This window comes from Garra rufa, chromosome 13 (genome assembly GCF_049309525.1).
Source record: "Garra rufa chromosome 13, GarRuf1.0, whole genome shotgun sequence".
Taxonomy (NCBI): domain Eukaryota; kingdom Metazoa; phylum Chordata; class Actinopteri; order Cypriniformes; family Cyprinidae; genus Garra; species Garra rufa.
The window spans coordinates 42,750,029-42,772,066 of NC_133373.1; the positions used below are offsets into that span (position 1 = coordinate 42,750,029).

The following is a 22,038-nucleotide window of genomic DNA, read 5'->3' on the forward strand; positions in this document are numbered from 1 at the left end:
AGAATCACTTACCATGCAAAGTTAAATCCGGTCTTTTAGATAAATTAATTTTGCTTGTTACCTGTAAGGCTAACAGGAAGGGACATAAAAGGAGGTTCAGCTCAGGCCTAATGTTTACATGACTCCACCCACAGGAAGTTCAACTCTTTAGAAAAGTGCTTTAGGAAATGGCAGAGCTCATTTAGGTGCTTTAACAATATTATGAGCTTCACATTTATGTTTTTTAACCCTCTAAGCTGCCAACCAGCTAGGCTTAGTGTATTTAGTGTAAACAGGTTTTCTATTCAAGATGTATTTTAAATAACAACTTATTAATTCTGTAATGAAAATAATGGTGGTGAAAAAAATAGCTAGCATTTTATGTTTTCTCAATACACACACTTAAACATTTTTTATTTAAATATTATTGATAATATATTTTAAATTATTTAATTTTATTATTTAAATTGGAAGTACAATTAAAAATGAATTGAAATGATTTTAGATAATTAAACATTTTATAAAACTCTAAATAATAATTATTTCATAAAACTAGAAAGACAGATTCTCTTTGCAATCTCTGTATGTTGGCTTTGAAGTTTAAATATATATAGTGGACCAATAATTAATAATTAATTGATTTTATTTTATATTATTTTATTATTTTTATTATTTTCATTTATATTAATATAACATACATTATAAAAAATATTAAATAATAATACAATCATTGTTTTTTATTTTGTATTATTATTATTATTAATTTTTTTATATATATATATATATATATATAATTTTGGACAACAGCCATAATATATTTTTTTAATAATTTAACATTTTTTTAAACCTTCTCTTGTCAATGCTTGTATGTTGGCTTGACAAATCCTCGTTTTTTTTTAAAGTTTTAATATATATAGCGGACCAATATTTATTTTAATTTTAATTTATTTTATATTATTTTATTATTTTTCATTTATATTTAAACTAAAAATATATAACAATAATACAATAATTGTTTTTTATTTGGTATTTTTTGCATAATTTTGGACAATAGACATAATTTTTGAAAAAAAATTTAAATATATGATATAATTTTATAATTTTATAAAACTAGAAAAACAGCTTTTCTTGGCAATCTTTGTATGTTGGCTTGACAAAGGCTTGTTTAAAAAAAGAGTTTTAATAAATATATATAGTGGGCCAATATTTAATTATTAATTTATTTTATATTATTTTATTGTTTTCATTTATATTAAAACTAAAAATATAAAATAATAATACAATCATTGTTGTTTATTTTGTATTTATTTGTATTTATTTTTTGCATAACTTTGGACAACAGCCATAATTTCTGAGAATTTTTTACATAATTAATAATTTTATAAAATTAGAAAAACAGCTTCTTTGCAATCTTTGCATGTTGGCTTGACAAAGCCTTTTTTTTAATTAGGTTTTAATATATATAGTGGACCAATATATAATTATTAATTTATTTAATATTATTTTGATCATTTTTATTATTTCCTTTTATTTTAAAATTAAAAATCTATAATAATAATAATTCAAATGAATGAGAAGGTGTGTCCAAACTTTTGGTCTGTATTGTATATTTGTCTGTTTATTAAAGTTTTTACTCTACATTTGTGCAGTTTTCAGTGGGTTAGTGATATTTTTTAAATATATATAAATTAATAAATAAAGATTTTTTAAATGGGTTTTTATACAAAAACTGCTTTTTTATGTAAAATTCACTTTATAAAAGACCCACATTTCTAACTTTAATTCATGGGGATAACATGGATAATTTCACATGGTTTAGTGTAAGATTTTTGCCCATCTTTTGGAAAATCCAGTTTTAAAAGTTAAAAAAAAACAACTACAAATAACTTTTACCAGTAGGTGGCTGCAGAGCTCCACTATTTGCTATTTGCTATTTGACCATCTGAAAGATATTTTTCACAAGTTTTTTCAGTTGAATTCATATCTACAGTACAGACCAAAAGTTTGGACACACCTTCTCATTCAGGTGTGTCCAAACTTTTGGTCTGTACTGTATATATACTTATATATAGTTTTTCTTACAATTTCTTTTATTTTTTGCCATTCGGCAACAAAATAAAACTGTGACATATAAATACAATTTAAATAATATATAATTATTTTAGATTATAAATGTAAATGTCCTTATAAACTTACTTTCCAACAGTAAATATTGACATTTATAATTATTCATATTTTAAATTTCCTATTTAATTTAATTTAAATTTTAGGATAAATAAAACAATAAAATCTACACAAAAGTCCATTGAAAAGTACTAGAAATTATGAAGATGCAGAAAAATTTTATATAACTAAACGAAAAAGCTGAAATCAGTTACTTTAATACAAAAAGCAAAAAACCCAGGGACATAAAAGTGCCTGTATTCGTCTGCGGTAATTGACAGCAGGCCACACATGTTGCAAATAGCCATTAAGTTGAAAATAACTTACTTTTCCTTGAAATGGCATGGTTTCCATTATTTTGTAGAACTCCTAAGTTGTAAAACATAAAGACAACATCCAAGTATGATGTAGTAGTTTAGTCTGTACCCGTCTGACCACACTGAGATCATAATGAAATAGTAGCTCTCCTTGGGGTTCGTCCCTCTTAAATCCACTGCATACTGTGATCTGCAAGACAAAATGCTTTTTTGTCATTTAGTTGATGAATCGCTATCAAATACACATTTGCACCGACACTTTTTAAAGGAGCTCTTGCAATGTATCTCTCCTTCACATACTATTCCTTTAAAGAGGTATTTTTGTATTATCTGACTATCTAGATTTTTTAATTATCCCAGCTGCACCCTAAAGGCATCTTGGGTTCACCGCTTAAATAATCTCCACATGTTCCAACTTGATTCACATGCTCCAAATAGCCTCTTTTCTGTGAGATATCGACTAAAGATTGCTTGTTGCATTGCTGTAAATAACAATTAGACACATTTGTGCTTACACAACCGGATTGCTGTCATGCTGTGCGCTTGCATTTGAGCGCTAAACCTATTGCAGCCGATGGGGATTCCTGTTTGGACGTGTGATATAGGTCAGCGGCAAAGCCGTGCGGAGCACCAGCCAGCCACTCAATATGGTTTCGGTACGTGTCGTTTTGTCCATGACCCACTTGCAGATCGAAGGAACACAGTGTTCCCCTATCGCTCCAGTTGCTATGGTAACACGGCGGGAGAGAGACGCAGGCCGTGGACATCATTTATGCTGCCAGGCAGGGATGTGAGCAAGAGGAGAGTGACAGAGGAATAGAGACGGCGAACACGCAGAGATCAATACATCTACATGGGAGTAGATTTATGAAATCCCAAGAGGGGAATCCAGAACTCCCATTCATAAAAAAGGGAAAGGGAAAACCACAGTCGCACATGCCAATTAGTGCTTCAACCAAAAGAGACTTTCCTGCCAGTGGAGAGAAGTAAAAGCAGCCATACATATAAATTAAGGCTTTTCCAGTCATATGAATGGGGTAAAGCAGTTAGGACCGAGATCCAAGTGCTTAACCCTGTAAAGCCTGACATATATAATTAAAGCCAGAAAAATCACTTTTTTTGTAATGGAATGGTTTGATGAACCTTTAGACAAAGTATAAAAATGTGCATGCATTTTTGTTCTATGTCATTTTTATTACGCCCGGTCTTTACCTGAGGAGGAGCCCAAAATGAACAAAAATATGCTCATTAGTAATCATAACAAAGCTCATAAGTCAAATTTCTGATGGCTTGTAAATCAGTGAGATCTTCATAACAGTATAACAGACTACTTGCATAAAATGCATATAAATATAATTTGTCACTTTATATCTCCCAATAATATGATTATATTTAAGTAAATATTTAATATGACATTTTTAAGGTTGTATATAAATGCTTAGTTTTATGACCAAATCACTGTAATTTTTTACAAAACATATAATGCAATGCAGTTCAATGATGATTAAGAGATGAACAAACTAAATGTTCCTCAAAAGCCTGATGGGTCATGCTTGATACTTAAATTTGAACATGATTTTCCTAAAAAATTATGTATAAATTCCCAAGTAAACCAATGATGATTTAGTCCAGTAAACATTCATCCTTAAGTCATTTTTACATTTACTTTATAAAAATCTGTATAGATTTCACAGCAAAAAAACGTGTATCACGAACTAAAATCGAGTGTTACGGAGTGACAAGGGCACGAAGCGGGTGGATCCGAGTCACGAAAAAACAGAGCTAGACTGGATTTAGGAAACTAACCAAAGAGGCTTCATAAAGTGCTATTGTTATGAGAGTGATAAACGCAGACAATACTCGGCCCTGAATAGTGGGAAGGGCCTCGTATTTATAGCGAGTCTGATTGGATACAGGAAGGTAATCAGTGCAATGGACCATGGGAGGTGTAGTCCAGGGTGACGTGTAACAGTCTGTGTAGTATGAGAGTCAATATAAATGAAAGGCGACCTCTGGTGGTGAGTGGACAGAAGACCATAGACAGGGTTCGTGACAGCGAGGCATTTTTTACAATTAAACTAAATGTCTGGTTACACTTTATTTTGATCAATCATGCAACCAGGATGGCCGAGTGGTTAAGGCGTTGGACTTAAGATCCAATGGATGAATATCCTCGTGGGTTCGAACCCCACTCCTGGTAGGGATAATCTTTAATGATAAATTTGCTAACAACAAAATGGATAGATGCATGCCAACATAATAGCCATAGTTATAACCACCTAACACGCAACCAGGATGGCTGAGTGGTTGAGGCATTGGATTTAAGATCCACTGGACAAATGTGCTCATGGGTTCAAACCCCACTGCTGGTAGGGATCATCTTTAAAAGAAATACATGACAAAGACTGATTTGCTTACAGCAAATGTGCATACATGAATGCAAACAATAACAATTACCTAACGTGCAACCAGTATGGCTGAGCAGGTAAGACATTAGACTTAAGATCCAATGGACAAATGTCCTCGTAGGTTCGGACCCCACTCCTGGTAGGGGTAATCTTTAAAAGAAATACATGACAAAAATTGATTGGATTACAACAAATGTGGATAGATAAATGCCAACATAATAGCCATAATAATAACCACAAAAATATGCAACCAGGATGGCCGAGTGGTTAAGGCGTTGGACTTAAGATCCAATGGACGAATGTCCTCGAGGGTTCGAACCCCACTCCTGGTAAGGAGAAACCTTTAAAAGAAATACATGACAAAAATTGATTGGATTACAACAAATGTGGATAGATGAATGCCATAATAATATCCGCAAACAGGATGGCTGAGTAGTTAAGGCACTGGACTTAAGATCCAATGGACAAATGCCCTCATGGGTTCAAACCTCACCCCTGGTGCAAATAACATTTAAAAGAAATACATGAAAAAGATAAATTTACTTACAACAAATAGATAAATGCCAACATAATAGCCACTAAAGATGCTACCAGGATGGCCTAGTGGTTATGATGTTGGACTTAAGATCCAATGGACAAATGTCCTCATAGGTTCAAACCCCACTCCTAGTAGGGATAATCTTTAAAAGAAATACATGACAAAGATGGATTTGCTTGCAATAAATGTGGATAGATAACTGTAAACATGAAAAACATAGTAATAATCACTTGGGCCCTGTTTCATAAAACAAGTCAGCCTTATTTCATTTATTCTGATTTATTTAGAACCAAATCAACTGACAGTAAATCAGACCAACCGAAATAAGCCTGGCTTTTTTGGTAAACTTGTTTTGTGAAACAGCCCCCTAACATGCAACCAAGATGGCTGAGCGGTTAAGGCGTAAGGCTTTAGATCCAAGGGACAAATGTCTGTGTGGGTATGAAACCCACTCCTGGTAGTAGTAATCATTTAAAATACTGTAATAATTTTGTATTTATACAATGAAACACTTGGTTGGGTTTGATGGCATCACAACCCAAATGTGGACTAAAAGAAACTTTCAAACTTAAAAAGAGATGTCATGAAAAAAAAAGATTTGCAAATACTTGCTGGTTGTGTTGTCACAAAAAAGGGTTATCCTAATGAACTCTGAATTTACACAAGACACTTTTATCCTTATATGTAAAGTGCTAGAAACAGCAATAACTTAACTTTTTATTAGACTAAAAATAGCTGTATGTCAGTGGATGCACCATATAAATTATGAATGGGGAACATTTGCTTGCATTTGCTTTACATTTCACTGCATATCAATGGACATGGAGTACTTTAATCAATGTCTCAGCTTATTAAAAAGCATAAAGCAAACAAGCCATATGTTCTAGTTTAATCTTCATGTACTCTTTCAGCGGATATTGACGTTGAGTCACTGTTCATCCTTCTCACGTGGATTTTCGGAATACATTTGAATGTAATCACTCCGGGGCTCACATCAGGTCTGATGGTGAACTGCTTACCATGCATTCTCTCTGGGAAGGAAGTCTCGTCCCACCGGAATACCGATCAGCTACATTGCACCTGTTGTCTATGCTGAGGCATCATCTTTATGGCTGATTAGAGTGGTGATTACTTCCTGATAGGGTGGACCGGTGGGTTTGCCGGGGCTGGTTCCACCGCAGCTCATTAGAAGAAGGCCAGTGAAGTCTTACTAAGCAGAACTTGCAGAAGGCTTGGACTGCAAAGTGCAACCAGCAGCAAAAACAGAAGAGAGAGAAGAATGAAATTTTTGATATGGCAGTTTCATCATTGTTCTTTTATCTTCTAGGTTATGCGGTCTTTCATTCGTTTTTTGATGCAGTATTGTAGAAAAACTTTTACAATGCCTGTAAAAGGAATGCATTCTATATTTTTTCAGAAATATATTATATTACCTTTTCTGAAGTCCACTAAAAAAATGTGGATCAAACGTTGTTGTTGTTTTTGTACCACAAAAAGTTGGCATTTAGTTTTGCATGACTGTTGCCACAATTAAAAACTGTATGTTAAACTACATAATCATGGAGAATTATGCAAATGTGTCCTGCAAACCACTAATGACAGGTTAGCTCGGAACAGCAAGGTCATTAATTGATACAAAAGGCTGAAATGTCCTTTGGTGTGACAGAAAATGTCCTCCAGTGTGACGCCTGTACTGTGTAAAATGTGTAATATCTAATACTTTGTTTTTGAAACAGAAAGAACTGAGGGAGAGAAATTAGTGGGAGAGAGAGGACAGGAAAATATAGCAGAGTCTTAGTAACATACTGATTGACTAAATGTTTGTTGATGAAAATTTTGTTTTTGTTTAAAAACATGTCGATATTGTGTATATCTAAAATTTCTAAAAGATCAGACTTCACACTACATACAGTCAAGCCCGAAATTATTCATACCCCTGGCAAATTCTGACTTAAAGTTACTTTTACTCAACCAGCAAGGTTTTTTTTTTTTACCGGAAATGACACAGGCTTCACCCAAAAGATAATAAGACGATGTACAAGAGGCATCATTGTAGAAAAAAATATTTCTCAGCTTTTATTTACATTTAAACAAAAAGTGGCTTGTCCAAAATTATTCATACCCTTTGCAAACTGTCACAGTCTATGGGAAAATCCAAAGTTCTATACCACTCCAAATAGTCCAAGCTGTTCTAAAGCATCCTAATTACCCTGATTCATTGGGAACAGCTGTTTTAATCAACTCAACAGGTGAAAAACAGAAGCTCTCTGCTGTTAGTTTGTGGACAGTCATGGATAAGAAAAAGGAGCTCACTGAGGACCTGCGGCTGCGCATTGTGGCTGCTCACAAGTCAGGAAAGGACTATAAGACCATATCTAAATGTTTTGAAGGTCCAGTGGCTACAGTGCAAAGAGTCGGACCTGAAAGAGTTGGAGCTCATCGCTAAAGATGAATGGGCAAAAATACCAGTGGAGACATGCAAAAAGCTGGTCAGCAATTATAGGAAGCATTTGATTGCTGTAATAGCCTGATTATTGAGAAGGGTATGAATAATTTTGGATATGCCACTTTATGTTCAAATGTAAATAAAAGAATAAAAGAGGAGTAATAATTTTTTCCACAATGATGGCTTTTGTACATCGTACATTATCTTCTGGGAGACGTCTGTGTCATTTCTAATGAAAAAAAAAACTTGCTGGTTGAATAAAAGTAACTTTAAGTCAGAATTGGCCAGGGGTATGATTAATTTCGGGCTTGACTGTAAATATATGCATTTCTCCTTAAAATATGAAAAAAAAGTATTTTACAAAAAAACAACATTTTTTAATAGCAATTTGTCAATTACCAAATTACTCTTTTTTTTATTGCAATTTATTTATTTATCTATTTATTTTTGTATATTTTGTATAATTTGTAAATTCTGTATGTTACTGAGTCTAGCATTTAATTCAAAGCTTAGTTTCATTGAATGGACTAGAATGATTAAGAAAGTCCACAAAGAACATCAACATCTTTCACTTGTATTTTAACCAAAGCAACCCTCTCAATACTGCATTCAAGCTGTGCATTTCATCAATTCCTGTGAAGTGAATCAGTGACCTCGGCATCGCTCGAAGCATGTTCTACCAGCTACAACAAAAAGCTCAAAGAAAACAGCCACCATACAACCTCTTTAACAAAGAATAAATGATGTTTTCTTGAGCACAAAGCTGCACAGTCTCCACAGTTGGAGGGCGTAAGGTGGGCGGTGCAAAAACTATATGCCATCCTCGAAATAGCCGTAAATGAACGCGAAGGCTGTAATCAGAGAGTCTTGCTAATTAATGAAACATGAAGGCAAAAAAGACCCCAAGCAGATTGTGACCTCAAACCTCCTCTGCCGATACCAACTCTCAGTGGAAACACCAACTATGCGCAGCGTGACACTTTTCTAGGGTTTAGACTCAAGGGCATCTTTGGATAGCACACAGACACATATGGTGAATCACCTCCGCACCCATCCAGTGGGATTTCTAGGGATGAGTCATCCTCATTAAGGGTCGGCTGTTCGGGAACATCCGCGCAGCCGCGCTCCGTCTCAGGCGGGATTCCCCTCTCTGCATGCCTAACAGAACCCCAGCAGCCATGCAGTGCAGAGGATGGAGTCCAACGAGGTTGACGTTTCAGGTAGTTGATCTGCACGATGAGTCATCGACCGTATGGGCTGGTCACACGCACATATTCAACCATTATTGCATGGCAGAGATGAACTGTGCAATAATAAGAACGTTCAATCAAAGGTTAATGCGATGCATATTTTTATTCAACATACATACCGTGTCCTTGCCACATCTGCTATAGTAGCTGTCATTTTTCACACATTAGCAGCACATTTATCATCAGAGAAGTCGATAAGAGGCCTGGAGGCATTTAGATGGGCCGATTTCACAGAGCTATTATTCTGCCGCGGCTCCTTGACATCATTGACATTAAGCTTGTCCTGGCTAATGCTTCCCCAGCCTGTAATGATAACACATTTGAAAGATTTTGAATGAGAGGACATGTTTGATTTTGGCATTGCATATTTCATTATCTGGCCAGACCAACCAGTATTATGATTAACATCACATGCAAACATGCTACATAACGTAATGTAAATATAAAAATACAAAAAGGGTTTTGTGTGAGGGTTAGGTTTATATGAAGTTTATAACATTTTATATATATATATATATATATATATATATATATATATATATATATATATATATATATGTGTGTGTGTGTGTGTGTGACCCTGGACCACAAAACCAGTCATAAGGTAAAATTTTACAAAACTGAGATGTATAAAACATATGAAAGCTCAATAAACAAGCTTTCTATTGATATATGGTTTGTTAGGATAGGACAATATTTGGCTGAGATACATCTATTTGAAAATCTGGAATCTGAGGATGCAAAAAAATCAAAATACTGAGAAAATCACCTTTAAAGTCGTCCAAATTAAGTTCTTAACAATGCATATTACTAATAAAAAATTAGATTTTGATAGGTTTACAGTAGGAATTTTACAAAAAATCTTAATGGAACATGATCTTTACTTAATTTCCTAATGATTTTTGGCATAAAAGAAAAATCAATAATTTTGACCCATACTATGTATTTTTGGCTATTGCTACAAATATACCCCAGCGACTTAAGACTGGTTTTGTGCTCCAGGGTCACACACACATATATATATAAATGCTTTTTCCTTACTACATTTAAATGAGGGTTAATCGTTTTATTGTTAAAATAACAGATTACAAATGAGAAAATTTTTGATTTAAAAAAGCTTTGTCAAAATTAATTGTCAAAATTATGATAAAAAAGAAATACTAATCAAGTCATAATTATGACAAAAGCTTAACATTTATGTCATCATGAATTTATCATAATTACCACTTAGTATTACATAACTTTACCTTTTGTCATTTTTGTTTTTTGGGGGGTTTTCATAATTATGACTTAATTTCAACTGTCATAATATGTCTAAAAATAATGCTTTAGGGAATCTAATGATTATTTGAAATGATAAAAAAACTATAAATTATAAAACAATTCATGGACATTACGAATGAAAATAAAAAAGCTTAATTTTTATGCCATGAATCATGAACTTGTCATAATTATGACTTAGTATTACATAACTTTAGCTTTTGTCATAATTTTGAATTTTGTCATCATTTCAACTGGTAATAATTATGTCTAAAAATAATGCTTTAGCGAATCTAATTGATGATATAATGATATAGTCATTTGAAATTATGACTAATTGAAATTAAGATAAAAGGTCATAATCATGACAAAAATTTTCATACTTGTGAATTTGTCATAATTACTACTTAATATCTTGTCATAATTTGGAATTTTATTTCATAATTATGACTTTTTGTCATACTCTTGACAGTTTATGTCATAAATTTGTCCAAAAATAATGCTTTTGTAAGCATGATTTTTAACATTTCCTATATAGAATATCATATCTCAATTAAAACAATTTATGGAGATTTATTATGAATAAAAATCTAAAAATAACTAATCTAGGAATACAAACCCCTTAAAATAAAAAGTAGTTGTTTAAATAATAGATTAGAAATGAAAAAGTGTAGATTAAAAAAAAAAGCCATATGACTTAGTATTACAACTTCAGCTTATGTAATAATTTAGAATTTAGTCATAATTTCAATTTAGTCGTAATTAAATCTAAAAATAAGGCTTTAGGGAATCTAATTATGATATAATCATTTGAAATTATGACAAATTGGAAGGTCATAATTATGACAAAAATGGACTTTGCCATAATTGTGAAGAATATCTCGTAAATTCAGACTTTTTATTTTATAATTATGACTTTTGTCATACTTTTGACTGTCATAAATGTGTCAAAATTAATGCTTTAGTTAATTAGAGTAATTTTTGTCATAATTATGACCTTATTATTTTTTTTAAATGATTCATCACAATTACATTTCTAGAAATACAAAAATACATATCTAGGAATACAAACTCCTTAAAATAAAAAGTAACTGTTACAATAATAGATAAAAAATTAAATTATGACTAATCAAGATTATGAGATGAAGTCATAATTAGGATAAAAGCTTAACGTTTTACATTTTTAAATGATGACCTTGTATTACATATAACTTCACCTTTTGTCATAATTTAAATTTAGGAAATCTAATTATGATTAAATCATTTGAAATGATGACAAACTGAAATGATAAAAGCTCATAATTATGACGGTCATAATTATTAATTAACTTAATGTCTCATAACTTCACTGCTTGTCATAATTTGAATTTTGTATTTCATAATTATGATGTTTTGTCATACTTTTGACTGTTTATGCCATAAATGTGTCAAAAAAATAATGCTTTAGTAAATTATTTAATTTTTATTTATTTCGTTATAGTCAATTTTTATTTTCAATCTCAATTAAAAGAATTTATGGAGACTTATTATGAATAAAAAATAAATAAAATTCCACACATATGTAATCTATACAAATACAAACTCCTTAAAATAAAAAGTAACTGTTAAAGAGCAAAAGTATACTAAAATATTGTAAAAATTCTAGAAAAACTCTACATACAAAGTCAATGCATCCATGAATTTTAGGGTCAATGCCTGTAAAGCGGTTTCGATTATCTAGAATACAGAATTCTGAAATGACCAATTACATTTGCATGCATATAAACTACTGTACACATCAAGTGCTGTTTGCTGTCTGTGTGAATGCTGTTTCTTCACTGTAGTCAGCATGTGCTGCATCACTGCTTTGGCCTATTTAAAGTAGATTCATGCAGCTCTGCTGTCTAACAAAATGACCTGTGCTCTAACATCATCAGGGATATAGACTTCAACCAAAAACAACCATGACAACGCGCTCATCACCACGGCAACCCGACTCATTGAGCTGCAGAGAGCAAGCTCGCCTAATGCGGGATACACAGTGTTCCCTCTCCGCTCGTGGCTGCGGCACATGTTGCGATTCACAGCGCACCTGTTGATTTAGACTCGACCGTCTGACAGACACCACAGCAGACAGCTCACGTCTCAATTCATACATGCACTAGACTGACTGCATCCACAGTACAGCATCTATTTAAGGCTTTTCTTTGTTCTCTCAATGTTTGTCATTGCATGTCAGTGCATCGTTTAATCTAGGATGACAAGGAGGCCCAGAGGAAAATGGTAGAGATTGCTCTTTCATTGCTCAGGAGACTTCATGGAGTCCTGAGTTACAATACATTTCGGCTTTGTCTCAGACACTTCAACAGTTCCTTAATAAAAAGCACAAGTGAGCTTTTTAGATTTGGCAGATGCTTTTATCCAAAGCACTTTGCATTCAGTGCACACATTTGATCAGTTCATGCATCCAATAGTCATAATTATGACATTTAGATTAAATTATTAGATACACAGTTAAAGATATGAGATGAAATGTCAAAATTATGAGATACTAAGTAATAATTATGGCATAAAAAGTCAAATGTATAATATGCTAAATTACAATTTCATATAAAGTCTAAATTATAACATACCAAGTCATAATTATGACTTACAAAGGCAGAGTTAGGGGATAAAAAGTCATAATTATTACATATAATGTCAAATATACCAAGTTACAATTATAATTACTTGAAACTTGAAATTGACAAATGAAGATTATGGGATGAAGTCATAATTATGACAAAAGCTTAATTTGTATGTCATAATCATGAATCATAGTCATAATTATGACTTAGTATCACATAATTATACCTTTTCCACCAATTAATAATTATGAATCTCTGTATAATGCTTTAATAAATCTAATCGTGATATAAACATTTGAAGTTATGATTAGGGAAAAAATTTACTCATGACATAATTATGAATTTGTCATAATTGTGACTTAGTATCTCATAACTTGACATTTTGAATTTGTATTTCAGAATTATGAATTTTTGTTATACTTTTTGACTGTCATAATTGTCAAAAATAATGCTTTAGTAAATCTAATTATGACAGATTATGAGAGAAAAAAATCATATATATGACCAAACTGACTTTTTATATCATAATTATAACTTAGTATTTCAAATTTGTATCTTTTATGCCATCATTTTGACTTTTTATTTCATAATTATGACTTTTTTCATGACAACTGCGTCAAAAATGAAGTTATGAATTACGAGATTAAAAAAATATATATATGAGCAAATTGACTTTACATGTCATAATTATAACGTAGTATCTCATCATAATTTCATCTTTTGTCATGATTTTGACTTTTATTTCATAATTATGAATATCTGTTATACTTTTGAGTTCATGACAATCGCTTTAGTAAATCTAATTATGACAGTCAAAATTATTACAAAATTCTAAATGCATTCATAAATGGCAAAATTGACTTTTTAATGCCATAATTTCATCTTTTATGTCATAATTGTGAATTTTTCTTTCATAATTATGAATTTTATGTGTAAAAAATAACGCTTTGTGATATGAGCAGTTGAAATTATGACATAAAATCGTATAATTATGACTTAGTATCTCATAATTTCAGCTTTTATGTCAATTGTGACTTTATTTCATAATTATATTTTTGACTGTTCATGTGATAATTGCGTCAAAAAATTGTGCTTTAGTAAATCTAATTATGACAGTCAAAATTATTACAAAAATCTAAATGTATTCATAAATGGCAAAATCGACTTTTTAATGCCATAATTTCATCTTTTATGTCATAATTGTGAATTTTTCTTTCATAATTATGAATTTTATGTGTAAAAAATAACGCTTTGTGATATGAGCAGTTGAAATTATGACATAAAATCATATAATTATGACTTAGTATCTCATAATTTCAGCTTTTATGTCAAATGTGACTTTTTATTTCATAATTATATTTTTGAATGTTCATGTGATAATCTAATTATGACAGTCAAAATTATGACATAAATTGAAATTATAAGATAATGCCATAAATATGACTTTACTATCTCATTATTTCAGCTTTTAAGTCATCATTTTGACTTTTTATTTGATAATTATGACTTTGTCATATTTTCTACTTTCTATGGCACAATTAAATTCACCAACACTTCTATTCTAAGCATTATTTGTCTTATATAGCAGAAATGGCTTCCATAGATTCAAACCCATGAGGAATTCAACAAAATGTGTGTTCATATGGAGAATTTCGATGCTTTAGTATCTTCAAAGCAAATCTGAGAACAGTTTGAGCCATTATCAAGATCTTTTCTGACTCTCCAGGGGAGACATATTTGAGATTACTAGCGTCTTTTGAAAGAATCCCCACTTATTCAGACTGCTTTGGAGACATAATTGTGATATTTCTGTCCTAAGCACATGAATCTCAGTATAAGTTTTCAAGAAAACCCAACAGGGTGAGTGCAGATGTTAGCCATAAATCGTCAAGTTTATATGAGCGAAAGTGACCTGGAGCAGGGAGAGATTGATATCTGCAGTAATTTGAGTGGTTTTCTGCCCAGCGCAAGACGTGGCATGAAGTCAAGCCTCATTACAAGTATTAGTCAAACATTTATGCCTGCTGTTTGAAAGATCAAAACCAGCCACGTAAACAGTCGTGTGGGACCGATTTACTGTACGTTTCTCTCCTGGAAGGCATTACTGATAATTCAACCACCATTAACAATTTAGAAAATAAAACTGTCACAATGCAACAATAGCATAAACGTCTCTTATACTAGTCTTTTTTTATCCGTGCATGACTGTAATCGTGCCTTCCTCCCCCGCACGCATGGATGATGTCATTGCTGGCAGAAGGCGGGGGTTGTGATTATTTTGTTTATCACAGTAGATATTATTCATATTTTGATGTATTCCTCTACAGTAACCGCACCGTCGCTTTGGCCTTTTGAAATCACGATTAATGAAACGCCTGAATCCTTGCAAACGGTGCACTGGTTTTGACTTTGCCAGTCGAACACAATGTCAAAGTTAATGGAATGTCAAGGAAATCCTTCAAAATCTGGATAATCTGTGATATCTAAATCTTTCCACTAAAACCACCCCGGGCGGTTATGACTTGGCAGTCAAAAGAGGAAAAGGATAACAAGCAGCAAACATGTTTGGCTTTAACACCAGAGTGAAAAACCACATCTCCTGCTGGATATCACCTGCGAGACAAATGCTACCAAAGCAGAACATGCGAGCATGAAATTCTGGAGACATAAAAGAGATCAAGACATGGAATTGATTTAGTTGCATCGCATATTCTCTTGGCTTAGCTATTTAGAAAATTATATAATTGATTTTTTTTTTGTATTGCAAGTACATAGCTGTCATAAGTGATGGTGCATCATATATTCTGCAACAATGCAATATAATAAAATGGTTGGCAAACATAAAAGCCTGTACTTTTCATTCAGGATGATCAGTCTGTCTGGGTTTGTACACAAGCCAGGGTGCAAAGCAGCAGGGTGTGACTGTGAACTTGAAAAAGTGTGACTTTATGAATAAGTTAGAAGGCAAACCTCAGCTGTTGACCTTCTGATGTCCTCAGAGATGCTGCCTATTTAATTCTGCTTGAGCAAAGTTCACATCACCATAGGAGAAAAATTGTGCATTTAGAGCATCCAATATAGAGTCACAGCACATGGTTTCCTATTCAAGCCAGTTTCTGCCACTGAATAAAAAATTTAAAAAGTTTATTGCGACTTTTTATCTCACAATTCTGACTTTTTTCTCAGAATTGCACGATAAACACTTGCAATTCAGACTTTTTTTCTCACAATTGCATGATATAAACTCACAACTGCGGAAAAAAATTAAGTAGAATTGCGAGATATAAACTCCATATTCTGACAATTTTTTTCAGAATTGTGAGATATAAATTCGCAATTGCAAGTTATAAAGTCAGAATTGTGATATATAACCTTCATAATCTGACTGCATAATATAAACTTGCAACTGCGAAAAATTAAGTAGAAATGCAAGATATAAACTCAATTGTGAGAAATGAAGTCAGTATTGTGAGATATAAGTGGAAAAATTCAGACTTTTTTCTCAGAATTGCATGATACAAATTTTACAATTGCAAGATATAAACTCCATATTCTGACAATTTTTTCAGAATTGTGAGATATAAACTCGCAATTGCAAGATTTTAAAGTCAGAATTGTGTGATATATATCCTCCATAATCTGGCTTTTTTTTTCTCAGAATTGCGTGAAACAAACTCGCAATTCTGATTTTTTTCTCAGAATTGTGAGATATAAACTCACAATTGCCAGTTATAAAGTCAGAATTGCAAGATATAAGCTCACAATTCTGACTTTTTTTCTCAGAATTGCGATATAAAACAATTCTGACTTTTTCTCATAATTGCGTGATATAAACGCAATTTCAAGTTATAATGTCAGAATTGTGAGAAATAACGTCAGAATTGCAAGATATAAGCTCACAATTCGGACTTTTTTCTCAGAACTGCGATATAAAACTCACAGTTCTGACTTTTTTCTCATAATTGCGTGATATAAACGCAATTGAAAGTTATAAAGTCAGAATTGTGAGTTATAAAGTCAGAATTGCGAGATATAAACAATTGCGAGAAATAAAGTCAGAATTGTGAGATAAGCTGAAAATTCTGACTTTTTTCTCAGAATTGTGTGATACAAACTCACAAATGCAAGTTATAAAGTCAGAATTGCAAGATATGAGCTCACAATTCTGACTTTTTTTCTCAGAACTGCGATATAAAACTCATAATTCTGACTTTTTTCTCATAATTGCGTGATATAAACGCAATTGCAAGTTATAAAGTCAGAATTGTGAGAATTTTTTTTTTTTCCTCAGAATTGAGTGATATTAACTCACAATTGAGAGAAATAAAGTCAGCATTGCGAGATATAAACTCCATTTTCTGACTTTTTTTCTCATAATTGCGATATAAAACTCACAGTTCTGACTTTTTTCTCATAATTGCGTGATATAAACGCAATTGCAAGTTATAAAGTGAGAATTGCATGAAATAAACTTCCAACTGCGGGAAATAAAGTAGAATTGCGAGATATAATCTGACAATTGCGAGTATTAAAGTCAGAAATGTTAGATATAAGCTCACAATTCTATTTTTCTCATAATTGCGTGATATAAACTCACAATTGCGAGTTATAAAGTCAGAATTGCGAGAAATAAAGTCAGAATTGCAAGATATAAACTCACAATCCTGACTTTTTTTCTCAGAATTGCGTAAAACAAACTCGCCATTCTGATTTTTTTCTCAGAACTGTGAGATATAAACTCACAACTGCAAGTTATAAAGTCAGAATTGCGAGATATAAGCTCACAATTCTGACTTTTTTTCTCAGAACTGCGATATAAAACTCACAATTCTGACTTTTTTCTCATAATTGCGTGATATAAACGCAATTGAAAGTTATAAAGTCAGAATTGTGAGTTATAAAGTCAGAATTGCGAGATATAAACAATTGCGAGAAATAAAGTCAGAATTGTGAGATAAGCTGAAAATTCTGACTTTTTTCTCAGAATTGTGTGATACAAACTCACAAATGCAAGTTATAAAGTCAGAATTGCAAGATATGAGCTCACAATTCTGACTTTTTTTCTCAGAACTGCGATATAAAACTCATAATTCTGACTTTTTTCTCATAATTGCGTGATATAAACGCAATTGCAAGTTATAAAGTCAGAATTGTGAGAAAAAAAAATTTTTTTCCTCAGAATTGAGTGATATTAACTCACAATTGAGAGAAATAAAGTCAGCATTGCGAGATATAAACTCCATTTTCTGACTTTTTTTCTCATAATTGCGATATAAAACTCACAGTTCTGACTTTTTTCTCATAATTGCGTGATATAAACTCACAATTGCAAGTTATAAAGTCAGAATTGCGAGATATAAACAATTGCGAGAAATAAAGTCAGAATTGTGAGATAAGCTGAAAATTCTGACTTTTTTCTCAGAATTGTGTGATACAAACTCACAAATGCAAGTTATAAAGTCAGAATTGCAAGATATGAGCTCACAATTCTGACTTTTTTTCTCAGAACTGCGATATAAAACTCATAATTCTGACTTTTTTCTCATAATTGCGTGATATAAACGCAATTGCAAGTTATAAAGTCAGAATTGTGAGAAATAATTTTTTTTTTCCTCAGAATTGAGTGATATTAACTCACAATTGAGAGAAATAAAGTCAGCATTGCGAGATATAAACTCCATTTTCTGGCCTTTTCTTTTCCAAACTGCAATATAAACTCACAGTTCTGACTTTTTTTCTCATAATTGCGTGATATAAACTCACAATTGCAAGTGTAAAGTAAAGTGTAAAGTCAGAATTGCGAGAAATAAAGTCAGAATTGCAAGATATAAAACTCACAATTCTTTTTTCAGCTTCACCCACAGCAGAAGTGAGTATAAGGGTTTTTTATGCATCTTTGCAAATGGCCTTTCTTAATCATGTGCCAGTTAGCAAGTTGCGCAGCTTTAAAAAGCATTAGCATTTAAAGGAACATGCAACAGAATAGCTCGCTCTAAAAAGGGCTGATTTTGACAAGGTAAAAAGAGTGTTTTTTACACCACCATTGAGAAATTTTAACCAAAGTATGTTATAGACTTCTCATGAAGACCCTTAAGAATCATATCAACTTGTGGAAAATGGGCATTCGATGACCCCTTTAAATAAAAAATTACACTAATTCAATACGATTACATCAATGGTTTTACCTAATTGGACATTTTTATCTGAATACCTGAATCTAATGCTCTAATGTTGTTTTCTGTTTCATAATCTTTACTTTTTATCTAATAATTTGTGTCATAATTTAGACTTCTCATCATAATTTTGACTGTCATCATTTTAACTTGTCATTAACTTTTTACTAACTAATTTTGAGTGTTTGTCATAATCTCTTCATTTGTGTCATAATTACGTTGTTTTCTGTGTCTTTTTTTTTTTTTCATGTCATAATTATGACTTTTTATCTGATCATGTCATAATTTTGACTGCCATAAGGTTTAACTGTTTCAACTGAGAAAATAAGTCCTGGTACTATCCACTTGTTTCATAGTGAATCATGAAAAAATGGACAAACCATATCTTTCTAGACTACACTCTTAAAGAAAAAAGGTACAAAAGCTGTCATTAGCTCAGTTCCCTTTTCAAAAGCTACTAATATGTACCATTTAGGTACTAATATGTAATTTTAAAATACTAATATGTAGTTTTAAGGTACTTATATGCACCTGTTACGGGTAAAATGGTACCTCTTTAAACGTTACCATCCTAGTGACAGCTTTTGTACCTTTTTTCTGAGAGTGTATTTTGGCTGTGTCATGTAGGCATTTGGTGTTGATTCTCTATGAATGTTATTGTGTCAACAAATATCGCTGACTAGTCTTTCTATATGCTTGTTTGGGGTTTATTTTCATGAAAGCTCTATTCAGACAGACAGAACGGGATGAGCACATGACTAGAGGGAGCGTTTCACCCAGCTGCTCACACAAGTAGGCGGAATCGACCACGTTATGCAATGCCCAACGGAAAGAGCTAACCTGTCCATGCCAGAGCATCTTATTTTAGACGTGTAAACCCCTCTTATGGGAACACAATCATTTCCCATGAGGCAGCTGTTTGACTGAGGCCTTGGACCCCTTCAGAGAGAAGGAGCGTTTGACTGAATTGTGTGGTTGAGAGCGATCCTCGGGAGAACGCAGAGCCCGGCATGTGTTTTATATGAAGGCATATCCGGAGAGATCAGACCTCAACCACGGGGTATTTTTGAGCTTGAGGGCAGAAGGAGGAGGGACAGAGAGGGAGAAGAGAGAGAAAGAGAGACAGACTGTGCTCATAATGGATACTAGCATGCTGCTTACTGCATACTGTGCACTATTACACTGAATGCTTGTGAAACACAAGAGTCAAAACTGACATAAGTTACTGTAAAATCATGACAATTTATTTCATAATGTAAACTTTTTGTCAAAATTTTGACTTTTGTCATAAGTTTGACTTTTTTAATGTCATAATTATGTTTTTCTTTTTTTATCAGTTTCGACTTTTGTCATGATCTCATAATTTGTCACAATTTAGGTTTTGCATTATAATTTTGACTTTTTTCATAATATGTCATAATCTACATTTTAAAGTCATTATTATGTTTTCTGTCATAATTTATAATTTTCATGTCATAATTATCTCATCATTTAGACTTCTTGTGTCTCATTTTGATTTGTCATTAATTTTTTTGTCATAATTTTGAGAGTTTGACCTCTACCTCATAATCATAATGCCTTTTTACCTCATAATTCGTGTCATAATTTAGATTTTGCATCATAATTTTGACTTGTCATAATATTAAATATTTATGTCTTAATCTCTGCATTTTAAAGTCATAATTGTTTTCTGTGTCATAATTTATAATTTTTTTTATGTCACAATCATGACTTTTATCTTAACTTGTCATGGACTTTTTGACATAATTTTGAGAGTTTTGTCCTCTACATTTTTAATGTCATAATTATGCTTTCTGTTATAATTTATACTTTTCATGGCATAAGTATGCCTTTTTACCTCATAATTTGTGTCATAATTTAGATTTTGCATCATAATTTTCATTAATATTGTCATTAACTTTTTTTATAATATCGTTTGTCATAATTTACATTTTAAAGTCATTATTATATGTTTTCTGTAGTAATTTATATTTTTTATGTCATAATTATGACTTTATCTCATCATTTATACTTCTTGTGTCTCATTTGGATTTGTCATTCATTTTTTGTCATAATTTTGAGAGTTTGACCTCTACCTCATAATCATAAATCAATTTTTACCTCATAATGTGTCATAATTTAGATTTTGCATCATTATTTTGACTTGTCATGAACCTCTACCTCTACACTAGATTATGTCATAATCTCTACATTTTAAAGTCAGAATTGTTTTCTGTCATAATTAATACTTTTCATGGCATACTTATGACTTTTTATCTCATAATTTGTGTCAATTTAAACTTCGTCATGAACTTTTTGTCACAATTTTGAGTGTTTATGTCATAATCTGTATTAACATTTTTAATCTCATAACTCTGTTTTCTGTCAATTTATACTTTTCATGTCATAATTTGGGCTTCTTGTCATAATTTTGATTTGCCATGAATTTTTGTCATAATTTTGAGTTTGTCCTCTACATTTTTAATGACATAATTATGTTTTCTGTGTTATAATTTATACTTTTCATGGCATAAGTATTCCTTTTTACCTCATAATTTGTGTTGTAATTTAGATTTTGCATCATCATTTTGACTTGAACTTTTTGTCATAATTTTGAGTGTTTATGTCATAATCTCTATAAACATTATTAATGTCATATTTATGTTTTCTGTTATAATTTATACCTTTTATGTCATAATCATGACTTTTTATTCATAATTTGTCATAATTCTGACCTCTTGTCATAATTTTGACATGTCATTATTTTTTTTATAAGTTTTATAAGAGTTTGTCATAACCTCTACATTTTTAATGTCATGACTTTTTCCCTAATTTGCCATAATTTAGATTTTGTATCATAATTTTGAGCGTTTATGTCACAATCTCCACATTTTCATG

General features: G+C 31.8%; 2 non-coding genes across 2 annotated transcripts; both read left to right on the plus strand.

Annotated features, from left to right (window-relative positions):
• Positions 1-4,576: 4,576 nt before the first annotated feature.
• On the plus strand, positions 4,577-4,659 carry trnal-uaa (transfer RNA leucine (anticodon UAA)). The gene has a single exon. It is a non-coding gene; the product is annotated as a tRNA-Leu (tRNA).
• Positions 4,660-5,116: 457 nt separating this feature from the next.
• trnal-uaa (transfer RNA leucine (anticodon UAA)) lies at positions 5,117-5,199 on the plus strand. The gene has a single exon. It is a non-coding gene; the product is annotated as a tRNA-Leu (tRNA).
• The last annotated feature ends 16,839 nt before the right edge of the window (positions 5,200-22,038 follow it).